This window comes from Benincasa hispida, chromosome 12 (assembly GCF_027475165.1).
Source record: "Benincasa hispida cultivar pf3 chromosome 12, pf3_genome.v1.1, whole genome shotgun sequence".
NCBI classification, from domain to species: Eukaryota; Viridiplantae; Streptophyta; class Magnoliopsida; order Cucurbitales; family Cucurbitaceae; genus Benincasa; species Benincasa hispida.
In genome coordinates this window covers 67,410,274-67,429,280 of record NC_143489.1, presented here as the reverse complement: position 1 = coordinate 67,429,280, position 19,007 = coordinate 67,410,274, and the positions used below count along the sequence as shown (strand labels likewise).

General features: G+C 31.9%; 2 pseudogenes; both read right to left on the bottom strand.

The window, feature by feature from the left end:
- Positions 1 to 251: 251 nt before the first annotated feature.
- LOC150032157 (uncharacterized) lies at positions 252 to 2,644 on the bottom strand (annotated as a pseudogene).
- On the bottom strand, positions 2,645 to 4,921 carry LOC150032156 (uncharacterized; annotated as a pseudogene).
- Between the last annotated feature and the right edge of the window lie 14,086 nt (positions 4,922 to 19,007).

Here is a 19,007-nt window from a genome sequence, read left to right as displayed (position 1 = left end):
AGAATTTAATTGACAAGGGCATTGCATATAAAGAAGTTGAAAACAATTGTTAAATTGTTATAAAGAATTCAAATGAACATAAATTGTTAAAAATATGAATACAAATTTACCTTTACAGGTTTTCATTTTGGAGAAGACCGATAGTGTTGGAGATCGTGCTTGGCTTGCCATGTTTTCAATCCACTAAATAGTTTAAAAACATTAGTTAAATATAAATACTTCAATTAAGAGCTAAGAAAGTTCAATTACACTTATATATTTATAATTCCATGAAAATCCTCTTGAACCTTACTTCGAAGAGAGTCCAAAACATAAACACAATTTTCTTGTAGATTGATTACAATCAATATCCAATGATAACTATAATAAGCAACGATTTTGAAATATTAGTACGTGTATAATGTAAATTAAAAATAACTTAAGAACTTGTATCTACTTACCTTATGTTATATGGAATGAGGACTAATTGGTCTAAATTAGCCAATTCTAGTTGATTGGCTAAATTTTTGGATCGGATATCTTGAGACTTCACGTGTGGCGATATTCTTGTTTGATCAATTATAAAAAAAAACTTTTTCGTAATATCACGACCACATTCATCCCAAAGATACCTAAACAAAGTAAAATTTATTATTTATCAACAAGAAATTATACATGAGTGAATCTAGATGAATAATACTTACGCAATGTATGTCAAAATACACATGTAGCCTATTTCAACCATATTGCAATATTGGAGCAGATCATCGTGGCCTAAATAAATAAATTTGTCTCTTCCAAATATATGCTCGTCCAAAGAGATACGGATCATGCCTACATCATTCATGTTATGATGGCATGTCCGTTCAATAATTTGATAGTGCCATTAGCGTTAGTATATTTGGAGGACTGGCTGAAACTCTTAATTGGTGAATGATCCTACTATAACCAAAGTTACAAAAATTCAAAGTAGGAAAAATATTAAATAACTAAATTCATATACTGAAAAGGAAACATACTTTTTTCTCGTCAACCATAACTACAAGTTCACGAGGCCATTTTATGAAGTTTCCCATTGCTTGCTTTAAGAACTCTATTTTACCCTTCACAGGAATTGGTATAGACAAATCTTCTCCAATGACAATATCAATCAGAACTTTAAAAGTTAAGCATGACACATCATCATCAAATGTTGTGGCTACTGCAACAATATTATCTACAGTTCCTATAGCCAAGTGGCATGGTATCCCCTTAACAAATTTAAAAGAACTTATGTCATGCATGGTTAAGCACGTACAATATGATTAAAATTTAAAAGTCACAATAAATAAATAACCTCCAAATCTTCTTTAGACATCTTCTCAGTATCTTCTTCAGATGCACTTAGTGCAACACTTCCAACAGATGATTTGGACTGATGAGATTGTTTGCTGTGAGTTCTTTTGGACGAATGAGATTTGGACTGATGATTTGGACTAGAGCCTCCTTCGATTTCTTGGCTCATAGAGACTTTGGTTTTTACTAATTTGAAATATTGAGAATGGGAAACAAAATCACTCATTCCTCTAACACGTCCCCAATGTTCTTCCGTACTCAATACTTCGGTGAGAACATCTTCACCTTCATGAACTTCAGCCAATTTATTCTATAAAACATATTACAATTTTCACACAATATCTATATCATCTTAAACTTATATATATGTCATCTTAAATTTTGCATAATATATACTTACAATCCGATTGGCACATTCTCGAGTAACTTCATCAAAGTATTCATTATTCTTTTCTTTTCTTGCTTCTTTCCATAAAGTCGCCCGATAAGAAGGGTCATTCGATAGGTTCTACATGAACATACATATTTAATTAGCATAAACATATTAGAGTAAAAGATTTAATTTAAGTCGAATAAATCACTAATTCTTGGTCAAGATTCACATAGCCCTTCCGAGAAATGTGGTGATTATATACACATTTCTCACGTCTTTCTTTTTTAATACGACTGATTTTCTGTATAACAAATCTAGTTGAAGTTACTTATCAAAACAATGATAATGTCGACATGTAATTTATTGTGAATGACTTACCTCCCATTCTTCACTCAATCGTTCATTGACGAACGATGTCCAATGATCTTGCTCTATATGAGAATATTATTGGGGTGGAAATTGTAAGACCAAGGGTTCATCCTTAAATGGAAGTATAAATTTTTGAGTCAACGTTATCTTGAAAGTCTGAAACATCCTAGATGCAGACATTACTATACAATGTTTGGACTTAGAGTCCACATTGAACGATATCTGCACAATGAAAAAAGTAGTTAAACAATAAACTAATAAACTACTATGCACATGAATTAAAAGTTTAGAAACATATCGCTACACAATCAAAAAGTTTGTTTTTTAAATGGTTTGGAACTTTTTTCCAAGAATCATACGTTATAGGAATTTGTTGTCGAACACAAACTTCTATATAACTCTGATCTTCTTTGCTCCAGATCCAACCGGTTGTCCATGTTCATTATAATCGATGGTCAACCGTTGCCCAGATGTCCTTATTTGTGCCAACTCAGATATTATAGTTGGGCCACGTGGTATACTTATTCTGCTATGTTTTTGTGGGATCATATTTCTATCATCCTCACTGCTACTTGTTGAAGTTTCATGTCAATCTGCAAAAAAACAACAAAAAAAAAAAAAAACATTACTCACACAAAAAACATATAATCTTAATATTTAAATACATATAACTATAGTAAATGACATACCATGTTTAATACATTATTTATCAACCCATTGACCCTCACAATAATGTCTAATGTATGTGGATGTTGTATCATCAATCTCAGTAAATGTATCAACATTGGGCATTCTTTGCATACCTTCATAACCACACTCTTGTAGCATATATCCTATTTTATCTTCATAAAAATCATCCTCAATTATTCGTTGTAGAGATGTTAAAACAATTGACCAACCCGAATTTGCAGGGTCTTTTACATAGAACACTTGTTTTGCTTGAGAGGCTAAAATAAATGGGTCTAATTTATGTCCAATACGATTGAGGTCCACGATAGTAAACCCAAACTCGTCTGTTTTAACTCCAGTTCTATTCTCAACCAAATTACATTTGAATAAAATAAATGATAATCCATGATAGTCAAGCTCCCATATTTCTTGTATTACACCATAAAAGGTCATATCTGACATGACGGACCTTTTATCCTTAGCATTAGAGACTTGCATTGTGGTAGCGAACCCACCTAACATCATCACGATTCTTTATGTGATAGTAGTAACCATTGACCACATAACTAGAATATTTTGCCACAGTTGGACAAGGTCCATTAGCTATCCATCTCAAAGAAGGCGATATGGAATTTTTGGGAACTTCGAGAGCTAGTGCAACCTACGATATATTTCATAATATTTTAGTAGTTAACATTTAATTATGCATCAAATAGTAGGTTTCTAGAGATTACTCGTGTGGACAACCACCGACTGAATGTACGATTATGCTCTTCTTGAAGCCACTTTCTACTTTTATTTTTACCAAAATTGAGCTTAGACAAAATATCCATATGTTACCTATTATAAATGACAAAGTTAGTAGATTATTGAATAATCAAGTAACCTAAAATGAGAATTAAGATGACAGTTAGTAGATTATTGAATAATCAAGTAACCTAAAATGAGAATAAGATGAAGATCTACATACTCGACGTAAAGAAGCACATCATTTATATCTTGAATGACATAAAGATGAGCTTGATCCAACTCATCCTTACTCGATCTGATAAAAGAAGCAGCTGACAATGCTCTATCAATGTTTGAATTCGCTTTCTTTGTTGATGAGTTTAGCCTAATAGAATTAACACCAGATACGAATTCAGAACAAAACTCTATAGTCTCTTCAACAATATAATTTTCTCCAACACATCCTTCTGGTCGATTTCTATTTCGTACATAAGTTTTCAACACTTTCATGTATCATTTAAAAGGATACATCCACCTCAAATAAATAGGTCCACAAAACTCAACTTCTCTTACGAGATGCATTACAAGGTGTACTATTATTGTGAAGAATGATGGAGGAAAATACTTCTATAAGAGGCATAGAGGGACAACGATATTCTATTGCATATCCTTTAACTGAGATGAATCGATCGCCTTGCAACATATAGCATTAAAGAAGAAGCATAGGTGAGTAATTGCAAGTCTTACATGTTTGGGTAAAATATCACGAATGGCTACCGGTAATAATTGTTGCATAAGAACGTGATGGTCATGCGACTTAAGTCCGTAAAGTTTCAAATCTGTGAGCGACACTAAACTTTGAATGTTCGATGAATAGCCTTCAGGTACTTTAATTTCTGATAGTACCTTACAAAAGCTCAATTTCTCAGCTTGTGTTAATGTATAACATGCGGGAGGTAAAAAGACTTTTTTCTCTCCTACTTGAGGGGCTAACTCTGATCTAATGTTCAGTTCCACCAAATCTAATCGAGTCTTTATTCCATCCTTTGTTTTACCAAGAATATCAAGCAATGTGCCAATAAGATTTGCACATACATTCTTTTCAATGTGCATCACGTCTAAACAATGTCGCACGTCAATATATTTCCAGTATTCTAACTCGAAAAGAATAGATTTTTTCTTCCAATAAGTTGAAGTGCTATCTCCATTGTTCTTTTCTTTGATACTTTTCTTACCAAATGAATATTGATACTTACTTGTTTCTTCAAGAATTTCTTCCCCACTCAATGGTTCTGGACCAAATTCTAATTCTTGTGCGCCATTAAAAGCTTTCTTTTGTTTTCTATATGGATGATGGCAGGGTAGAAACTTGCGATGCCCGAGATATGCCATCCTCTTCCCTTTCGGTAAATAAGTGGATGAAGTATTCTCTCCACAAATTGGACATGCATGATATCCTTTAACCATACAACCACACAAGTTACCATACGCAGGAAAATCATTAATGGTTCATAATAAAATGACTTTAAGTATGAAACGTTGTTTTTCATATGCATCGTAACATTCTACCCCATCTTTCCAAAGTTTTTTCAAGTCATCTACTAATGGAGCTAAATAAACATCTATGTCATTTCCCGGTTGTTTAGGACCAGATATTGGTGCAGTCAACATAAAAAAATTTCACTTCATGCACAACCATGGAGGTAGATTGTACGTCACTAATATCACTGGCCAACAACTATATCTACTACTAAGATCTCCATGTGGATTTACCCCATCTGTCGAAAGAGCAAGACGAAGATTTCTAGGTTCTAACCCAAATTCTGGCCACAAATTGTCTATTTTTTTCCACGATAAGGCATCTTTGGGATGTTTTAATAAACCATCTATTTTTTTTTTTTAGCATACCACGTCAATAAACTTGTTGTTTCTTTACTTCAAAACATTCTTTCAAATTTTGGAATTGGGGGGAAATACCACATGACTTTTGCTGGGATATTCTTAGCCCTTTCGTTTAAATTTTTTTGAAGCTTCCATCTTGACGTACCACAAATGGGGCATATATTTGCATAGTTCTTTTCTAAACAAGCAACAATCATTTCTACATGCATGAATCTTCTCATACTTCATTCCAAGAGTACCTAACATCTTTTTTACTTCATAAGTAGAAGTTGGAATTTCATTAGGACTAAGTAATATGTCATGAATTAATTCCAACAACTCAGTGAAACTCTTATCGCTCCATCCAAATTTAGCTTTTAAATTATATAACTTTACCAATATAGATATTTTGGAAAAAGTTTTACAATTTGGGTACAATGGTTTCTTCGCATCATCTAATAATTCTTCAAAATTATCGGATTTTCCACTAAAATAGTTATTGTATGCAGCCTCAAACATTCCAATTGTGTCATCAACATCAATATCATCCTCATCAACTTCGTCTCTTTCACTAGTAGACACATTTTTATTGTTTCTCTTAATCGGTAATAATTCACCGTGAAAAATCTATGTCTGATAACTTTGATCTATACCATTAAAAAATAAGTGTTCTCTTATTTTGTTCACATCTAGAGTCTTTGCATTAACACACTTCAAACATGGGCAACTTATGACATTCGGTATATTTGAATGTTGTAGACCATTTTTAATAAGCATCTCGACCCTTAAACAATACTCAGCTGACATTCTATTCATTTTCATCCATGACTTATCCATGATTGTAAAATATGCAACTTAATCTACAAAAAGAAAAAAAATCAATAACAAGGAAAAATTTAAAAGCATAAAATTATGATTGTAAAATATGTAACATCAACAAATTTAGAACAAATAGACTTTTAAGATAAGCATCTTATAAATATTACCTTGTCCTTGTTGTTAATGTTGTTATGAAGTCCTTTTTGTGTTGGGTGCACCTTCTCCACTTGTCAACCTTCTTAAAACACGTCCAATGCAATCTTCCTATCTTCCTTTCAAATCCCCAAGAATCAAAATTTAGCCTTACACGTCAAACTTGAACCTAACAAATGAAAAACTTCACTCAAAATCAAGTATTGAATCAAAACAAATATCAATCCAAACAAATATCACAATAAATCGTGTCCTTAGACCATGTTTTGTATGAGTCAATATCAATGACTCAGTTCCTATTGATGAAAAGAAAAGCCAAAAAACAAAAACTCAACAAAGTTCAAAATTCCATCAATCCAAACAAATATCACAATAAACTATGTCCTTAGAGTTAGACTCTTTCTATAAATACTTCAAGAAAAACTAACAATGAATACAAAACAACGATAACTAGCATGAGAAGTAACATGATGTAGTCCCCAAATATCACAATGTATTAGTTCAAAAACATAAGCAACAACATGTGTGCAAAAGACAAATGCTTTTGGTCTAACCAGTGGGCATACATCACAAGTAGTTGGCAAATATGAAACATTGTCCAAAACATACCATCCATGAGATAAGCTAGCCTTGCCAATTGTGGTTAAAGACGACTTGTCCTAAAGAACACAATTGTAACCATCAAATTTAATAGTAATAGTAATTGTTGTGTTAATGTATTAATGAAGCTGAGATTGATAGCAAAAGTGGGAATATACAAAACATCAGTCAAGACAATATGTGTAATGAGACAAACATCCCCAATAAAATCCATGTGACATGAGAACCATTAGGCAAAGAAACAGAAACCCCAACAAAATCCACCTGAGATTGAAACTACTGGACGGAGACCGACTCAGAAACAGTCAAACAGATTCAACAAAATCCAACAAAATCCATTCATATACTCTAAGGATATAGGGTTTTATTTGAAACAAAATTCATTCAGAAACAGTCAAACAGATTCAAATCATTAGGCGAGTGACGGCGTGATGGAGATCGATGGACGGGCGAACGACGACGTGAAGGAGATCGACGAACGGACGAGCGACGATGTGAAGAAGATCGACGGACACGGGCGAGCGACGATGTGAAGGAGATCGATGGACGGACGAGCGACGACATGAAGGAGATCGACGGACACGGGCGAGCGACAGCGTGAAGGAGATCGATGGACACGGGCGAGCGAGATAAGGTTTGGGTAAGAGAGAAGAGGCGGCGCACGAAGAAGGGTTGTCGAAAATCGGATATAGGGTTTTATTTTTTTAATAAAATAAAAAAATAAAAATTACACCTTTAATGTTGATTTAAAGCAGATGTACTCTAAGGCCATCTTCAATGTCGGTTTAAAACCGACATTAAAGATCTATTTTTAAAAAAAAACCGACATTATACATCCGATTTCACTTTTTCCAACCGACCTTAAAGCCCGAATTTCTTCTAGTGTTTAGAGGTTGGAGGATGGACCTGAAACTAGTGCTAAATCCCATCTTCCAAGTATTTGATAAAATATTGCTTTGTAGACTCATTTTAACTTGATATTGTTTGTTATATTTTGGTTTAGGTCGTGAAATCCAAGTTTGAAGGTAACTACTATGTATTTTCCTTTCTCAACCCATATTAAGAAGAATTATAATGCTAAGATTGAAATTTAACTACTGATGTTATGAGTGATTACCTAATCTCCATGTTGCTGAATTTTGGTTGTTATTTGAGTGGTTATCTAATCTCTATGTTGCTTAATCATCAATATTTGAAATGTTAGATTGAAGTGGTTTTGCCGAAATATCAATTTGGTAAACTTATTTGTAACTAAAGCTAAATGAGTTAAACGTGAAACTAATTATAATGCTAAGTTTGGTTGGTTGTTTAGACTTAAAGTTATTGGTTTTAATACTTCCTCTTTTGTTTGTAGATTTCAAAGAGTTGGGGATAATATTTGATGAGGCTTTGACTTTGGAGTTATCTAAGACTGTTATAGTGCTTGGAGAATGGTGCATACAGTCTCTCTTTCTTATTATTATATATGCTGTGTTTCATGATTAAGGATCATAACTCGTTTTTTGTTATCAAAAGTATTGTGTCCAAATGAGTTTTATTCACTTGTTGGGAGAGATAGTTTGTAACTTTTGAATTATTCATGAGGTGGTTAGTGCTCTAATATTGAAAGTATTAATATAGAATTGTAATTTTGGAATTATTTATATAAATGTTAGTTTAGTAACGTTGTAGACATAAATTGTGAATATATATTATTTGTTTATATGGTTAACAATATTGGAAATGCCATTTATTTGGTTGATGAATATTGTTTGTCTTATATATATCAATCACTACTACAAAAAACAACATTACTTGACGCTTGAAATTTAAAAATACTTGACGTTTTTATAAGAAAATGTCAAGTAATGTGTAAAAACGGCAAGAATAATGAAAAAAGCGGAGGATGGCTTAATTTTTTGGATTTTTTTCACGCTGACTAAGTACTTGATAGTTTAAAAACATCAAGCTTAATTTTTTTCCTTGACATTTTTAAAACGTCAAGTATAACTAATTTTTCTTATGTTTTTTATTCTTAAAAATTAAACTATCCCTGCGAGTGCTTTGTTTCCATCTATGGAAAGAAATCGACACACCCAAACCCAATCCTGATTTTTCCGTCTACGAAGTATTTCCCGTGCGATTGTACCCAAAAGTTAGGGTTTGCTACAATCGGTCCCTCCACACTGTCGAGAAGAGCTTCCACATTGTCGTCAGTGGTTCTACACTACTGCATTAATGACAGTACCAACATAAACCCCCTGTAAGTTCAATTCTCACATTTCGATTCTACTTGCTTTCTTCTTCCTAAAATGTTTGTTTGGATATGTAGTTTAGGTTTTTCAGCTCTTTGTAATAGGTGGTGCTCTCTCTAGCTAATATTTGTCTCTATTTTCTTTGTGGTTTTTTCTTTGTCTCTTCTAATGTTGGTCTCTATTTTCTTGGTTGGTCTGGTTTTATTTGGAGATTTTTGGCATTTTTCTTGCTCAAATGTGAATCAGATTTTGGCCTTAAAATGTTTGTTTGGTCCTATTTGATGTTTTATTTGGAGATTTATGACGTTGTTCTTCTCTAAGTTTTACTAGAATGTTTGTTTGGTCCTAAAATGTGTTCAGTTCTTAAACATATATTTGTTGTATTGGATTTTGGAGCTTTTGTTCTTCAAATAATCTATTTTATATAACTATCACTTTACATATAAAGTGAACTTTCAATTATGTTATGGTTGTTGGCTCTGCATTTCCTTCTTCCATTGCTTTTGGCTTTCAGTTTTGTTTTTTCTCTTTTCCTCTATAATTTTGGTGTCTTAAAGTAATTTTTTAGTCCCAAATTAATTACATTTAATTTTTAAATTGTACATTGTAACTTTCCTTTTAACACATTATTGTGCTACTTGTCCAAGTGTCAAATGAGAATATATCAATTAACCAACCAAGTGTTCTGGGCCATTCTATAACCACAAATACTTCATAATCTCTATTTGTATATACATTTTCTCCCAGTGACCAATCTCTTTAAACATTTCTAACTTCTATATGATTTGGTCAACAAATCTCACTATCTATAATAGTCATCACCTAGGACATGACTTTGGTCAAAGTTTCTTCTAGTTTGCTACTCACACTTTATTTGTGGAAAATTAATTAGTAAGTGTCATTGTAAGTGCCTTTTTTTAATATAAAGGATATACTTTTACTTAAAGTTAATCATTAATTGTCATCTTTTCTTACTAGATTTACAATTATGGATAAATCGTGGATCAAGAGTAGATTATCCAAAGATTATGAATTGGGTGTAGAAAACTTCATCAATATTGGATTTTCTAATACAAATAATGCCTTTATTCGTTGTCCTTGTTTGAAATGTGGGAATTTTGAAAAAAAAAAGTCGCAATGGTATTATAGATCATTTATACGTCAATGGAATTGATGGAATTTATAAATTTTGGTTTTGGCATGGTGAAAAACTACCTACCTCATCCTTACATGGGGAATCTTACAAGTTTGACACCTACATGTATGAAGAGAACAATGTTGGAAGTATAAAAGAAATGGTTGAAGTTGCTCATGAGAAATGTTCAAAAGACCCAAATAAATTTGAGAAATTGTTTAATGATGCTAAAAAATCATTATACAAAGGATGTAAAAAACTCACCAAGTTGTCTACATTGGTCAAGTTGTATAATTTAAAAATTAGATATGGATGGAGCGATATTAGTTTTTTAGAACTACTCAAAACTTTAAAGGAAATTTTACCTACTACCAATGAGCTCCTAGCATCAATTTATGATGCAAATAAAACATTAAGTGCACTAGGAATGAATTATGAAAAGATTCATGCATGTCCTAATGATTGTTGTTTGTATAGAAAAGAATATGCTAATGCAATTGAATGTCCTGAATGTGGTGAATCAAGGTGGAAATATGCTATGAATGCAATCAAAAGGAAAAAAAAAATACTTCCTGCAAAAGCTTAATGGTATTTTTCACCAATTCCACGATTTAAAAGGTTGTTTAGAAGTATTGACTATGTTAAAATTTTGATTTGGCATGCTAATGAATGAGAAGTAGATGGTAAATTCCTGTAGACTCTCCGGACTAGAAGTTAGGTAGATGGTAAGACGTGCATTACATTCTACATTCATAAAAATTTTATATATACATTTATGAAATTATAATCAAATTTACATTTCTTCCTAGGATAAAATCTCAAAGACTTATGATCCACTTGACAACAAAGAGCCATCTTCCAATGAACAGGCCTTGGGTACACAAGAGAGTAGTGGACGTGTATGTGGGGTTGGTGATTTTGTTACCCCAACCTCTTACTTCCACATAGTCAAAGGTTCAAAAAAAGGAAGGGATTAATTTGAGGAGCTTAGTCAAGAGAATGAAGCGCTTCATTTGCACATTAAAGAATTGAAAGCTATTTAAATGACACAATGTATATTGACATCTGCACATGGATCTTGCTCCAAACAAAGATTGGCATATGAGATTGAATCCGAAAATAAATTAAAAAGAAGGTAAAAAAGAAGAAGACAAATGATGTTAAATTAAAAGAACAAGTTGAATATGGACATGATCATTTTGAATGATGAACATGAGAATTTCAAGAATGGGAGCAAAAATGAACTAACTTTAGAGGTAATTAGTTAAGTTTGTTCAATTTGTTGCATTGGTTGATATTTGCATTATGAATTTCATATTGTTGCATGAATGACTTTCATAGCATTTCATATTATTACGTTATGATCACTTTGTTGCATTATGAGAAAACTTCAATGATGGTTGCTAAAAAAAAGATGTTGTCTGTGAGTCCACAATCAATTTGCCACTACCTTTAAAATCGATACTTAAGTTTGTTGAAAAGGTAACTTTGTAAAAGAATCTGTCATTTCTTTCCAACTACCTGTTGAGCTATTTGGTATCAGTAGAAAGAGTTGTGTTTTGTGGGAGGATATTATTTACTTCTATTGCATGAGAGAAGTTAAGACTTTGACGTTGGTTGTATATATGACGTAAGTAATATTATTTCATTCGTTTTGGTACTCTAATTTTTTTATAGGTACTCGTTTATTAACTTTTAATCTTTTGTAGGTACTTGCACTTAAAAGTAATTTCAAAATACATATTTGTTGACCTATCCCTTATATCTGCTAGACAAATCACTCAAGAAATTAGGGCTCGGTACCTATGTAGCAGATTAATGACTTCACAACAAAACCAAATCATTTTTGCTCCTTTTAATTCAAGGTAAGTAAAGTTTTACTAGTTAATTCATTAAAAGTTCTTGTATTAACAATAAACATATACTACTTGTATTTTATTTAGTGTTTATTGGGCACTACTGATTATTAATATGTATGATAATATCGTTTATTATCTTGATTCATTATGAACATCATCTCGAGAGATATCAGGTACGTAACAGACACATAAGTTAACTTATTTTCCTATGATGTTTTTCGTCATTTTAAAGTTTACTTTATTTTACTGTTTTGTGGGTATTTTTTGGTAATAAGGCTATTGCGATCTTTCAATCCCAAAAAAATATTAAAAGAGGTCAAAAACAAACGTTATGGAAAATCGTAAAGGTAAATATAAACATATTTATTCGTTAATTAAGTTATATATGTAGGTTATTCCTAGTGTGTATGCAACATATATTTTTTTAGTTTATGTATTATTGCAGTATCCTTTACAAGTTGGAACCACTAAATGTAGATAGTATGTGATGAGATACATGAGAGATATTATCACCAAAGAGTTATAGTTCAACTATAAACTATAGTTCTATAAACTAGACTCCTCTCTAGCTAATGAGAGGGTGAAGTGTCTCATTATTCAACACACGGAATCAATATTTAAGGGAGTAATTCATCTACTTTCCCTCAAGACGAAAATGAGTGAATTCCATCTTGTGTAGCTATATTCCCAGCTCCCTACTCGGATAAATCTCTAAAATGGTAGGCTTATTAAGTCAGCAAATGTAGTCACTCTCACCCATACAGATCAAAGGATTGTTTTTATAGATAGGAGTTCACAATTTACTCAAGATTAAGGTCAAGTCACCTATGGTCATCCTAGTGAAATGTTAATCTCTTCATGTAACGGTATAATAAAGAGAGACTAATCATTTCACGGTCCAGTCTTATACAAACTCTTTGTATAGGATACCCCTACTTACATTTCTCTATATAAACAATTAGGATCACACCGTTTGTAATACTTTAAACTATTGTAATAATTACAAAGTGGGTTGTGTCCGTAGTGTCACCAAGATAAGATACCCAATCTTATCCACATATTACATACCATTCAAGATATTACTTAAATATGATCCATGTGTATGTCAACCAAACACATGTTTAAGTTACATAAATAACTATAGATTTTAGTTTATTTGATTAGGTTAATGAAAACTAAATGTAGAATAAAATAACATCTTAATTTATTAAATAAATAATTCGTATAAAATTTACAAACTACAAAACCCATGTGATTTAGGGCATCAACCCCAACATACACATATTTTCTAATGATTGTTGATGACTTCTCTCGGTATACTTGGATTGTCCTAATGAAGCAAAAGTCTAATGCCCTTGCTATCATTCTCGAATTCTTTGCTTTTGTTGGGAATCAATTCAACATGTAAATCAAGTCTTTTCGATCGGATAATACTCATGAGTTGTCTTTTACAGAGTTTTTCCTTTTCAAAGGGGTTACACATCAGTTTTCTTGTGTTGAATGCCTAGAACAAAATTTTATTGTTGAAAGAAAACATCAGCATTTGCTCAATGTTGCTAAAGCTCTTTTATTCTAGTCCATAGTTCCTATTTAGTTTTGGGTAGAGTGTGTATTAACTACTACTTTTCTGATTAATTGCACTTCTTTTCCTATTATTGGCTAGAAAACTCCTTATTTCTGATTGCACAATTGTCGTGTTGATTATTCGTCATTGCATACATTTGGCTGCTTGTGTTTTGCATCTATTTTGCACTCTACTCGGTTAAAATTTCAGCCTCATGTCGTTGCTTGTTTTTTCATGGGTTATCCTTTTGGTGTTAAAAGGCACTAAGGTTTATGATACTCAAAATCAGAAGTTTATAACATCTCGTGATGTGATTTTTCATGAGAATGTTTATCCTTTTCATCAAGTGACTTTGCGACAAAAAGTTCCAGACTTGTTTCCTGATTTGGTCTTGTCGAAAGCTTTTGATTTTCATGGTTCAGATGAAGTTTTGAGTTTTTTTAAAGGAAGTTTCTTCAACTGATTCTTTGGTCTATTCTGGTTGTTTCAGAATCCATCGGATCGGTTGTTTCTGTCCCCGAAAATGGCCCTTCAGATCCTATGGTTAATGAACCTTTAGATCATATAATTGTTTCTTCCAAACCAAGTATTTATGAATCTTCTGATGTTTTTCCTATAGTATCTCGTCGATAAACTACGCCACCAAAATTTTAAGAGACTATTACTATTATAACCTCTTATTGGGTGTCACAGATTCCCCTTTTCTACACAGTACCCGCTACATAAAGTGTTGAATTATGATGCTCTTAGCTTTGGATTTAAACATTTTGTCTTGTCTGTTTCAACTGCCTTTGAGCCTTCATTCTATCATCAAGCTATGCTTCATGCTCATTGGTGGAAGACCATGGATGGTGAACTTAATTGATATGAAAAACAACCATATATTGGTCTATTGTTTCTTTGCCCGTTGGTAAACATTCCATTGGATGCAAATGAGTTTATAGAGTGAAACATAAGGTTGATGGATCAATTGAGTGATACAAGACGCATTTAGTAGCAAAAGGGTACACTCAACAACAAGGTTTGGATTGCGTTGAAACCTTCTTTCCTATTGCAAAGTTAGTTGCAGCTAATAGTTGTTTCTTTTGACTAACTATTGATACAAATAGATATAAATAATACATTCTTGCATGGAGATCTTTTTGAAGAAGTGCATATGGGGTTTCCTCTTGGTTACAAACATTTGGTTGTTCCTAGACAAGGGGAGCATTTAGTTTGCAACCTTCATATGTCTATAAATGGGCTTAAGCAAGCATAAAAGACAATGGTTTGATAAGTTTTCCAAAGCTTTGTTATTACTTGGTTTTGTGCAATCTAAGGCAAACTATTCTTTGTTTATAGTACTAGGGATCTACATGGGTTGGTTGAGTTGGGTTGAGGATATTTTTTGGACCAACCTAAAATTTTGGGTTGGTTAGTTTGGTTGGTCGGGTTCTAAAAAACCCAAATAAAATCTCCAACCCTACCCAACCCAACCCAAATAAAGTCTACAACACATGACTAATAACTAGAATCTCATAAAAATTCACATGTTAAATACCAAATATCTATGATATTTATTATAAACTTTAAACTATATATATATATATATATCATAACGATTTCAAAAGAAAAATACTAAAAATTTTATAACTCAAAATGGGTTGGGTCAAACTCAATTTTTTTAGCCAACCCACGACCACTAAAAGAGTTAAAGTCTGTTGCAGTGATTTTTATGTACTATGGCAACGGTTTTAAACTGTTGGGAGGTATTTCGCAACGGTTAACAAACTGCTGGTAGAAGCTGTGTTGAAAGGGTTTATTGCAGCAGTTTTAACAACCGCTGGAATCAGCTTCAATAGCCACTACAATAGGTACCTATATTGTAGCGGTTAACTACATCAAAATACAACATTTTAGCAACTGTTGTTTCACATGCGGGTTTAGTAACCTCTGCGATCATATATGAACTGTTGCAATTACGATTTCAATGGTAACAGTTCTTTAAGTAAATTAGCAGCGATGAGTAACCTCTGCTAATTCAGATCGGTTAAAAAAAACAATAAGAGCACCTTATAACTGTTATAATTTGATCCTATTGCAAGATTTATTACGCTTCAATAGTTTGGATATCTGCAATGATATTTTTTTTCTTTATTGCCACAATTTTTTTAAACACTACAATTGTTTGGTAACTGCTATCATAATTAATCGATCTTATACGAACAATTTTAGTTCTTATATCACAACAATTGTTACAACCTATTTCCTAACAAATTTATATTGGAACTATAATTCTTTTTGCATTTCACATACATTTTCCAAATTTCATTTCCATTTCCAAGAATTATAATAACTAAAAATTGCTAGAGGAAGTAATAATATAGTAATCAAGAATTAACAGAAAAATTGCAAGCTAAAATATTCAAAATCCTATGAAGTATTGCCAAAATGCAATACCAAATTTTGATGAAATATGTCCAACATCAATAAAAGAAAGTGAAAACAAACTACCCATCACCTAACACCATTCAATATTTAAGTTTGAAACACTTTATTACTAAGATTTGCGTCAACTTGATCTACATCTTTTGTTACTTTTCGATACATTTTCCCTTTGATCTTGTTAATTTTTTTTAAAAGAATGTATTAGATTGAGAAATATATTTGAAATAATAATACTAAAATAAATTAACTTATATTTCCTACCTCTCTTGAATTGTCATCCAATGATGCCACACTACTGCTGCTAATTAGTGTAGAATTCATTTGTCCCAATAATAAAAGTACTTTCTTCATATTTGACCGCATATATGCTACTTTGGACTCTAGTTTTGTTAGTATAGATCTTTCTTCTACAGTTTCATGGTTTTCCATACTTGTTTCAGAAGTGATCTCAACCCTTACAAATTGATAATATTTAGTTTTAAAAACTTCAGTGGGTGTTTTTCCTAATCCCATTCCACGAACACGTCCATAATGCTCTTTACCCATGACTTGTTCAAATACTTCCTTCTTTGTAGGCATAACTCCTAAGGTATCTACATTTTGACTCATACATTCTTGAAAATTTTCGTATCAAAGAATATGATAGCTAGAGAGAATTTTAATTTTGCATGTTTTTCTTGAAGAGTGAATTTTAATTTTGATAGAAAGTTACAGGTTCATTCTTGAAGTTTTTGTTTTTCTTGAACAGTGAATTATGACCAAAAAACAACAAAGCCAAGTATAATAATAAGTAACATAGATATGCAAAATTCATACAACACATAACATGGTTTACATGCCTTAATGATATGCCAAACTTCTTCCTTGTATATATTAGTTACCTTTCTCCAATCATTATAATTTAGGGGACAAAGATTGCAGATTCTTGCAATAGTCCCTAAGAAATTTCCCAAAGCATTCAAACCAGCTTTTATAGGTTGGTTCAAATTATTGAATTCGACTACAATCTTCTGATCTTAAGTTCTAAATATCAGACATGCGTGTTTGACCATATGTCTTATGTATCCCAGATGAATCTTTGCTTAAAGAAAAAAAAATTAGACATTTAAATTATAAAACTTAAATGTCAATTCATATAATAAATTCATACATACCTACTACATTGATATCACCATTAACTGTTAAATTAGCTTATATATCAATATAGCTTCTTCCAAATTGCTAGTGTTTCCTTCTAAAGGATTAGATTCAGTGACCACCACATGACGATGACGGTGACTTCTAGTTAGGCATATTTCACCTAAAAGATAAAAGAATTAGCAAGAAAAATTTCATATTAAAAATACAAAATTTAAGAAAGCCAAAATTGTTAGAATGAAAAGATATAACTTACAATTTTCAATTTTATTTAGATGCCTAAGAATCGGAGTCAAGTATATTACTCAATTTTTCATTTGCACTAACATCTAATGAATGATTAATAGTGATTTCATCGGCATCATCCCTGGCTAAATTTAAATTAGCAAAAGCATTATCATAAACATCATCCAACGAAGGTATGTTAGATGACGTAGTCTCAAAATGATTGCTCTCAATTTCACTTGACAAGGTTCCCATATCAAACAAATCACGAGGTTTGGTACGAACATCATTTCATTCAGGTTCTTTTGGATCCGGAATGTAATATACCATTTTTGCTTAAGATGCAAATATAAAAAAACTCATGCCCTACTAATTCTCCTTTATGAACTAAACGCGAGAAATTCAAGTATAATTATACATGTCAACTTTTTTACCAATTCCTATAGTTGGATCCACCCAGTCACATTTAAGCAAAATAACCTTGAGTATTCAATAATGTCTCTTGAAATTCCATAGTATACAACATCTCTTATTACTGGATTTCTGTCTCGCGAACTAGCATAGCTTGTAATTTGTGCTACCACCGACACTCCATTATTTTGTGTCTTCATGGATGCATCTTTATCATTTGTACGGAAGGAAAACCCATTTATGTTATATTCATCATACTTTTTTACAACTTTATTAAGACCTTGAGCAAGTCATCTAACTTCATCTGAAACTTTATCTTCTAATTTTGAAATCTGATGTAAAAATCTATTCTAAGTATAGGTACAAAATGAATAATCCATAAAATATATATGAATTGAGAGTTTTTTATACACTTACATGTGACTGAAACCACTCATGAAATGATACATTGATAATTTTATCAATTTCATTTCGAGATGGTCGACGACTGCGATTGAGTCTCTTCACTATTGTCTCATACTCTCTACATATAACAATACTTGTTATGATATTTTTGTCATCATAATTTGAGTACTTGAATTAATATATACACACATATATAATATAATATAATATAATGTAATGTAATGTAATATAATATAATATAGTTACCTAGGAAAGGTGGTAACTCCATAATTGAACAATATATATCGATGTGCTTGAATCCAAGACATGTCTTTCAAAGTACAATTTACACCACTCTTAATTGGTCTTTAGGGTGAAGACTAAAGAGTCTAAGAGAAGTCTTGGAAGAATTTTGGAGCTGAAGTTTTTATTCATTGATTAAAATGAGTGATAAGTTCCTTTTAAATAGGCCCAAGGGGAAAGGGCTTGTACACACATAATTAGCTAACTAACCTAACCTCCTTTGACCCAAAGGAGAAGCATTTTGTCACACCTATTCTAAAATTAAAATTGAATTTAAAAAGAGAATACAATCTGTCATTTTACAAGAAATGCTAGAAATACCCTTAATATTCCTACATCAACTCGGCCACCTTAGAATTAAACTCGTCTTTGAGTTTTAAGTTGAAAGCTTGAACTCATTTGGGGCTTGATAAGGGAAGAT